Source organism: Polistes canadensis, unplaced genomic scaffold (assembly GCF_001313835.1).
Source record: "Polistes canadensis isolate GaletaPanama2010 unplaced genomic scaffold, ASM131383v1 scaffold_43, whole genome shotgun sequence".
Classification (NCBI taxonomy): domain Eukaryota; kingdom Metazoa; phylum Arthropoda; class Insecta; order Hymenoptera; family Vespidae; genus Polistes; species Polistes canadensis.
The window spans coordinates 850,973-860,669 of NW_014569590.1; the positions used below are offsets into that span (position 1 = coordinate 850,973).

At 32.6% G+C, this 9,697-nt stretch overlaps 1 protein-coding gene across 2 annotated transcripts in view; it reads right to left on the minus strand.

The window, feature by feature from the left end:
* The window catches only part of LOC106785016 (protein phosphatase 1 regulatory subunit 3B), a 35,205-nt gene extending 25,807 nt beyond the window's left edge, over nucleotides 1-9,398 (minus strand). The window contains exon 1 of one of the 2 annotated variants that reach the window (XM_014745114.1): nucleotides 8,017-9,398. The gene's annotated coding sequence lies outside the window, so the exon portion shown is untranslated. The remainder of the gene's footprint in view (nucleotides 1-8,016) is intronic. The other variant, XM_014745115.1, reaches the window with a different exon arrangement.
* Between the last annotated feature and the right edge of the window lie 299 nt (nucleotides 9,399-9,697).

A 9,697-nucleotide genomic window follows, 5' to 3' on the forward strand; every position in this document is an offset into this window, starting at 1 on the left:
GATTATAAATCAAAAAGGGAAAAAAAAAAAAAAAAAAAAAAAAAAAAGAAATTACGATACGAAAGAGATATACATTCTTGGAAGCTCGATTTTTATTTCTATATTGAATATTTTTGTTTTCTTTTTTTTTTAATTAAAAATTACGCTATGTCGCGCGTATTATCGTATTAATCCAAGTCGGGGCTTTACTTTAAAACAAGAGATAGTTAGTTCATTTTGACCTCGGTCATCGATCAAAAGAAGACACGTATTGCATATTATTCATTTCTATCTTCAACTCATTCTCATTTTCACAAATCAGCCATGTGTTTGAAGCTAATCCTCATGAATCACGCGGTAGTCTATTGAACAACGTAGCTCGAATATGATCTGTTATTACTGTTATACTTATATCTATATATTCTCTTTCGATTTCTAAAGACGGAATGACAAAAATAGAGACAAAAAAGAGGAAAAGAGAAATAATGATGCCAGAAATAGGGAGAGATCAGCAGACGAATTAGGAGACAGTCTGAGATAAAAGCTTTATCGAATAACATATTTGTTCTTATTAAATAATTTTATCTATCGTCTGTGTGGTTTGATAATCGTAATCACATTAGACGTTTTGTGTATATTATTACATAATTATGATTAACAAAATTAGAGAGCTAATCATTCTAAATTCAATTCGATTAATTTGTATATCTAACACTTTCTTTTACATATATATATGTGTGTGTGTGTGCGCGTAATTTTTGTTATCAAATACAATTGCAAATCGATTAGAGACGTTAACTTTAGTACACTCTTCGTACACATGTTAGCAATCATTCTAATATAAATGCAATTTGAAAGCTTACAAAAAACTGCATGATATATGAATTAGCTGTACATTTTATATTTCGTATATGCATCATTTACGTCACATCGGTAATATCAATTTAATTTCTCTTTTTTTTTTTTTTTTAATTAATCTTCAAACAATTCTAAATAGATTAGAAAGGATTATTCCTAAAGCTAATTATGGTATTCCGTTAATAATAATAAAAAAAATCATCAAAAAAAAAAAAAGAAAAAGGAAGAAAGGAATTAATGGGACAACCTGAATACTATAAAAGTTAGAGGAAAAACATTAGAAAAAGAAGAAGAAAAGTGTTAAAGAAAAATAAATAATTCGTTAAAAAGTCGCCCCCGGCACTTTCTCCGGAAGCAAAACGTGAAATAGGAACACTTTGCGTGTGTAGATTTAGCTATGAATCTAATTCATCTCTCTTTCTCTCTCTCTCTCTCTCTCTTTTTCTTTTAACTCCTTCATGTGGGTCCGTTGGGGCCCTCAGGTATGGGCGTTCTCCCGACGCAAAGAGAATAAGAAAATAAGAGAATAGAAGAGAGAGAGAGAGAGAGAGAGAGANTCCGTTGGGGCCCTCAGGTATGGGCGTTCTCCCGACGCAAAGAGAATAAGAAAATAAGAGAATAGAAGAGAGAGAGAGAGAGAGAGAGAGAGAGATGAGTGACCGGAAAACACGCGTGCACGTAGGTGCTAGGGCACGAGAGCACACGCATCTACAATTCGCACACAAATGTACACACGCATATATACATATTTATGTACAATGCATATACATAAACGTCTACAATGCAAATACAAATAGAGACACAGAGACAAATATGCATACCATGTACACAGACACACGTATACGAAAGTTGTAAAATACTTAAAGGGGTAGAGCCGGGTAACGGGGGGATAGGGGGAGGATTGAGGGGGTTGGTAACACATAAGAGACATAGCAGAGAAGCGTGCTACTCTAGTAGACTTCTCTAGAGAGTCGTTGGGCCGGTTTCAGAGGAAATCTCGGGATTGATCGGTCGTTCGTCTTGCACGCTCCAATGAGAATAAGAGCCTGCTGGTCTTGTCGTGTATATATATATATATATATGTATGTATGAGTGAGAGATAGGAGAGGGGAGAAAGAATGAATAGCCATTAGAAAAAATTAAGAAGAAAAATAATTGACAAAAATGAAATACACATAATATACGCGTACGTGGTGCACGTTGTCGTTAGTGAGTTATACTCAATGGATAGCCATGTCCGATATGCTTCGAAACGTCTGACTTGCGTGCAAATAAATGGCACGAGAGAGAGAGAGAGAGAGAGAGAGAAAGAGAGAAATATAGATAGGTAGATAGTAAGAAGACTTTACGAGCGTTTTGCACGATACGTTAATTTATACTAATTGACAATTACTGAAAATGTTTTTTTTTTTTGTATAATCTTTTCCTTTTTTATAAAAAAAAAAAAAAAGAAAAAAGAGAAGGGAGAAAAAATGTGTGTGTCGTTTGAGATATAAATCGAGAAATATAATTTAAAAAAGAAAAAGAAATTAATGTGGTAAAAGGGATAAATTTGTAATGATGACAAATGAACCTGTCGCGTAGGTTTATGATTTTTTTCTTTCTTCTTTCTTTTTTTNAAATGAACCTGTCGCGTAGGTTTATGATTTTTTTCTTTCTTTTTTTTTTTTTTTTTTTTAAATAGGAATAAATGATTTTTCAATTATTCTCTCGACATCTTTATTTTTCTATTACTTCTTAAACAATTTTGTTCTTTTTTTTTTTCTTTATTCTTCGATGCGAATGATTGATTTGAAAGAAATTAACGACAGAAGGACGATATGCAAGAGACGAGTAAATCACCCCTTTAAGAAATCATTCCACATGTTTAGGTTCAACTTTTTTAGTTCTTTCTATTTTTAAGAAGAAGAAGAAGAAGAAGAAGAAGAAGAAGAAGAGGAAAAAGAAAGTACCATCATCGTACTCATCGGTAGACCTACCCGAATGAAATAACCGGTCGTTGTAAGTTAAAACGAGAAAAAGAGAGAGAGAGAGAGAGAGAGAGAAAGAAAGAGAAAAAGAGAGAAACTCACGCTGGGAGATTGAAAGAAGAAGAATAAGAATAAGAAGAAGAGCCCAAAGAAAATTTGTTCGACATACATAGTGCCAAGATAATTCTTATCTTGGGTTAAATCTCGTGGGGTTGAGAATAAGAAAAGATTTATATACACGGTGGGGTCCAAATAAGGTCTTACAAAGTTGTTTTCTACAAAAGTAATAAAGATATCGATATTATTTTAACAGTAATTAAATATTACACGATCCTTTTAATAAGCGACACGCATATTTTTTCATCGATTAACAAAATAACAAAAATATATTATATTTTTCTATCGCGCGGAGAATTATATTTATTACATTTATACATACATATAAAAAAAACGAAAGAGAGCACTGTGAGAAGACCACCAACGACCGGTCCGATCTTAAAACCACATCTACAAATGTGAATTATGTTAATCGTATTAGAACGAGCCTCCGTGTACGAGCCACCACCATCCAAAGATCTTTTAACATACCGCATACAAACATATGTACATGTACGCATACACGAAATGATAAAACTTGTTAAGAAAGAAAGAAAAAGAAAGAGAGAGAGAGAGAGAGAGAGAGAGAGTGAAAAAGAGAAAGGAAAAGGGAGAATTTCCTTTTTATCGTCACTCCCATGAATGCCAGCTAAAATTAAACTTACACGGTGATACTCGTCGTACCGTATCCATTGAAGGCGACTAACGGACAACGAGCTTTATTTATTTACGTTTCCGTTGTCACGAGGTCAGGAGCCGACTACAACCCTTATCATAACACTTTTCTTTCCTTCTATTTCTTATTCTTATTCTTATTCTCATTCTTCTTCTGCGTCCACAAGATGCAATACATCAAAGATTAGACAATATTATAACGCGTGTTCTCTTCAATTAATCACTTACTATATATGTCTATCTCTTTCTCTCTCTCTCTCTCTCTTTCATCTATCCTTTTCTCTTGATTTTCTTTATTTGCATACCACGATAGATAGGCAGATGTGTTGCCTCTTTGAAAACAACGAATAGATAATAGGAATGAGAGGAGTAAGTACTTTCTAGAGCTTCGGTTCCGCTCGTGTAACTTCTACAAAAAGAAAAGGAAAGAGAGAGAGAAAGAGAGAGAGAGAGAGAGATCATCTAGAATAATTCTTCCACCCCCTAACGAATCACGGAAGTTATGTAGATACATCCAACCAACCAACGGCCAACAACGATCTTACATTAGAAAAAGGAATTTGTTCATCGAATAAAAACGTTCTATAAATATAAATAGGTATATGTTCGCGTAATTACGCGTGTATGTAATTATTTGAAGATAAAATGAAACGTTCGAACGTTTTTAATCTATCGCGTATAGAAAAAAGAATTTTTATTCTTATATTCCGGATATTATTTAGTTAGATTAAAATAAAACCGGTTGGAATTCTCGTCTACCCTTAAAAAGAATGTCGATTCTTTTCGTATCGATCGATAGTATATCTATTATGTACTCGATATGTAACTTTCACGCGACACATTCTTACTGCATACATTCATTCATACATATGCATGTATAATACTTGAATACTGTCGAAAGTTAACGCCACTGCATACAAAGTAGTAGACAGTTATATAACGAAAAGTTGGATGTGCCAATCGAGACAAACTGTCTCTCTCTCTCTCTCTCTCTTTTTATTTCTATTTCTATTATTTCTCTTTATATTTATTTCTATCTATCTATATATGTGTGTACTTACTCTTGACTAAATTTGCATATCCTTTTCTGGCATATCCCGAAGGATTTACGAATTAACAAATCTGTCAAAGTGCACATTAAAGTTTCTATAAAAAGAACTAACATAATATTATAATGCGAGAGTATATTGTATAAAAAATGTCCGTCTTTCATCTCCATCACGTCAAGTAGAAGATAGAGATACAACTTTGTCTATCTTTTTGTTCTATGCGTTCTCTCTTTCTCTCTATTTCCTCTTTTATGTGTATAATAGATAAATGTGTATGTAATTATGTGCGTGTAATCTATGTATATTTGTATGTACGTGAAGATAAATGTAAACATACGCCGTTAGTTGGAATCATCGTCGAGTATACATTTTCACGATTCGCTAAAGAATCACGTTTCTCTCTCTCTCTCTCTCTCTTTCTCTCTCGTATACTTTTACACTTCTTTCATAAATCTAAATATGTAAATCCCTGTGCAAACGCAGAAGTTGCGTCGCTAAAATATCTTATGTTTAAACTGCGACAATGTGCAAAGGGGGAAAAAAAAAAGATGCGAATAGAATTAGGCGGACTTTAGTTCGAGCGAGTGACGTAACACAAATCAAATTGAAATAGGTGTTGTAACACCGTGGATATTAAAAAATTTTGGAAATAATTCTTGATAAACTTAATATACCGTGGTGGGTGAGATCCATTGAAGAAGAAATTGGACAACGAACACTTTCCGAAAGAATGATTTTCATGTAAAAATAACGAACACCTCGCAGAACGAAATATTCCAAATTTCAAAATACAATGATACGCGTTTGCTTCGTGAGACATACTAGATTACATTAGTAATGTTTATAAATACTAACGACTTTTGTCTCTTTCGAATATATTATATTAAATGCCAAGGAAATAATTCTAATTTAAATCTCTTCATAATTCTCACCGTTTCACGCTCAAGAATAAATCGTACACGCGTATGTATTATTTATATAATTATATATATGGTATATATAGGTATATGTGTTGAAAGCTAATGCAAATATTCCAAATTGTATTTGCCTTTATCGATTTCTCTTTGACAATTTTGATTTGTTACGCGATACACGAGTTGGCCTACAATTGGAATGAAAAAAAAGAAAAAGAAAAAAAAAGGGTTAACGTAGAAACTATAAATAACTATGCGCGTGATAAAATATCTCAGATTCGACGAATTTATTTTATTACGATAAAAGTTTCCGATCGGTCATATCAATCATCATCGTATCGAGGTAATCTGAAAAAAAAAAAAAAAAAGAAATAAAAAGAAGGAAAACCCTGTTTGTTATCGTTTAAGAAAAAAATCATACTATAATTAATGGAAATTGTCTTGTTTCGAATTAAACTATAGTATCTGTAACAAACTATAATTAATGGAAATTGTCTTGTTTTCATTCTCGATTTCTAGCCTCGATGGATGTATTTACGTTATAAGTCTATTACACACAATTTTCATCGACAACGACGACAACGACGACGACGACGAAGACGACGACGAGGATGATGAAGATGACGAGGGGAGTACCGTTATTCTGGTTTAGAAGGTACTTCAAATTGTGTAAAAGATATTGAAATTTAACTCTCTTGTACCGTTAGAGTAGACTTATTACTTCTTATCTCCTGGTATATAATTTTATAATAATTTTATAACACCGAAAAAATAAAAGAAAGTATACGCATAAATAAAAAAATCAAATAAAAATGATGTCTCTTAGGATCAAACATCAAGAATTGGTGTGTGTGTGTGTGTGTATTCGTAAAAATAAATAAACAAATATATTAAATGATCGAGATACCAAATTTTGTAATCACTTTTCAGCGAGAAAAAAATAACAAAATAAATAAAATAACAATTGAAAATAGCCTTGGTAACATAAAACGAATTCGCCAACCAACGATCGTATAGACGTAAGCGTTAAAAGATTTATATTCGTGTGGTGAGATCCTAAAAATGAACTGGTCGGATCTTCGACGAGGATGGCAAGGATGGAACCATCTGTACTGTACTGTTGAAGGCTACTGGGTCAAATGATTATTTATGATCTCTTTCTCTCTTAGAGGAAGGGAAAGAGAGAAAGAGAGAGATTTGTAACGTACTTTGTTCTCTCAACTGTATGTGTGTATATCTGGTCTGACAATAAAGGAAGAAACGAGGGCTAAAGGCCTTGAAAGAATATTCGAATCGTTCATAATAATCAATTTGCTAATTTCTAATTAAAATTTCACATTTTTGTTTTGTTTTGTTTTTTTTTTTGTTTTTAAATAATTTCAGATATAATATCAATCATCGTTTACGACAATTGTACAATTTTGTTCATATTTATTAAAGACCCGTATTGAAATTTGTGCGCGCGCACAAATGATATTTATAAAATTAATTATTATATTACAGATGAAAAAGAAGTATGGAAACTTTGAAATTCTCTCATACCGATATAATTAATAAATCAATTATAATATTTATGATGCAATATATACCAACGTATTTAGAAAGAAAACATTATCTTTTGGATTCTCTCAATTATATTTCATAAATCTTTATGTAATAAATGTGCGTATATAGGTATTAGTAAACGATACTAAACGCCTATCTTCTAACTAAATATGAACTTTTTTCTTATTAAAAATAACATCAAAGAAACCTTAACGATTCGAATAAATTTGTTATGCACTTAATGATCATGACTTAAAGTTAATACCCCATGACACGTTTTATTAAGAAAGTCATGGTGTTACTTCTCGTCTGAGACATTTATTACACGTTATGTCGCCATCTTTACGCTTGCTTAGCATTGCATTTTAATCTTATAATGAAGTACATGCATACGATAGAGAAATAAACATATTTCGAGAAAAATTATTGAAATTCAATGTACCATATGTGATATATTAATTAAAATTCTTTATTACGTATAATAAATCGATTAGAAAATAACAAATTAACTAATTATATGCGATCTGCTGAAAATAATAATAAATAAATAAGATTAAATATATATATATATATTTAAATTTATATATAAATTTTATAAGGAAAAATAAGAGATGATATTAGAAAATAAAATGTGTCGCACAGTATAATCCATAGTAATTCCTGTTACGCAAGATGTTCGATCGACTGAGGGGTTGAAAAGGAAAGGAAGTGTACCACCCTTTAAACTCGAAATAATTTTATACGTTTTTCTATGTACCGTTCCCCTCTCTAAAAGCTTTTATATATACATAGGTTAAAATAAATAGGTACTTTGAAGTTATTGAAAGAAACGTGTATATAGAAAGAATGAAAGAAAGAAAAAAAAAAAAAGAAAAAAAGAAAATAGAAACAGGTTAGACCCTTTTTAAAAATTTCGTCAAGATTACTTACGTATTTCTTTACGTTAAGTGAGATCGGTGCAGCCAAAGGGCCGTTGAAGGGACAAAGAGGGTGGATAGTTGGTTACAAAAATTATATCGTATTGATATCTTCTTCTTCTTTTCTCCTGGCAGTAAAACGTGTGTCTACTCCAATATTTTTTTTTTCTCTTTTTTTCCTTTTTCCTCTTGACGCACTCACGAACTCGCGTAGTCTTATTTTCCCACGCTTTCTCGTATTTTTGTCGAGTTTTGAACCCAGCGAACAACGTCGAGGTAATTATTAAAAATTTCTTTTATATATAAATAACGACAATAATTCTCTTAGAAAATTGACAATTGTTTTTTTTCTCTCGAAGGATATGTGTTGTTTTCGTATTTTACGCACGATAAAGACATGAATTGTGCCGTTTGTCGTATTTTTTTTTCTTTATTCTTCTTTCGTACCTTCTGCGAGAGAATTAAAAATAATATTTTGAAATAATTTAACGAGGGATTTGACAGAGTAATTAGATCAATGGTCGTATCATTTATTCTTCTTCTTCTTTTTATTTATTTATTTATTTATTATTATTATTATTATTATTATTATTATTATTATTACTATCGTTTCCTCTCATAGTCGTACGAATTTCACGTATCGACGAAGGACTTATACGACCTCGACGTTTTTTTTATTCGGAACGGGTTCAGCATTACGAGTAATACTCGTACCTTCAAAATAATTGTACCACGGTGTTAATCTTGAAACGGATATCTGTTAAAAATTTGTGGTTGGATATATTAGTGTGTGTGTGTGCGTGAGAGAGATAGATTGTGTTTTATGTTAAACGCGAGTACCGAAATATAAAACGGCAATATTCGCGGGAATGCGATCCTCTCCACGTTCGCTTAACGTCTGCTTTGACAATCGAAACGAGTTTTATCTCGACACGCTACTTCTATGCTTCATCCCTCCACTACTAGCACTACCACCACCACCACCATCACCACCACCACCACCACCACCAGCAACACCACTAGCAGCAGCAGCAGGAGCAGCAACAACACCACGCACCGCTCCTTCAATCGTACAGTTCGCGAGGAGTTTCCTCTAACAGTGAGTGCGCACCGCGAGATATCGAACCGGCGTGGGTAGTGCGCATGCTCCACCCGGCAACCTCGTGCGTTTCACGTGATTGCTCTCCTTCGACCAATCAAATCGCTCCCATATCCACGTGCTTCTTGCATTCTTGCTACTTTGCTCTACTCTTCTCTGTTCAAATGTTCTCTTCTGTCCCTGTTACTGCTACTACCTCGCTGTTGCTGTTGCTGCTGCTGCTGCTGTTGGCAACAGAAATGATTTTCAAGAATATATCACGAACTGACTACCTAATGCCAATTTCAAAATTATATGATTATAAATCAAAAAGGGAAAAAAAAAAAAAAAAAAGAAAAACTACATTTTACAATGATGTACTTTATATATATGCATTATTATACTTGGTCATGAATTTTATTTTAACGAGGCGTTGTTATTTCTTCCTTAGAATTTTTGTACCTTCGGTAAAGAAGACGCCTTAGGACACCTMCCTCTCTCTCTCTCTCTCCCGCCAATTTATTTCTCGCATTCTAACGTATATTTATGTAAATAATATTTGATCTTTTTCTTTTTTTTTTTTTTTTTTTAATATGTCGCGTGCTAAGTAATTATT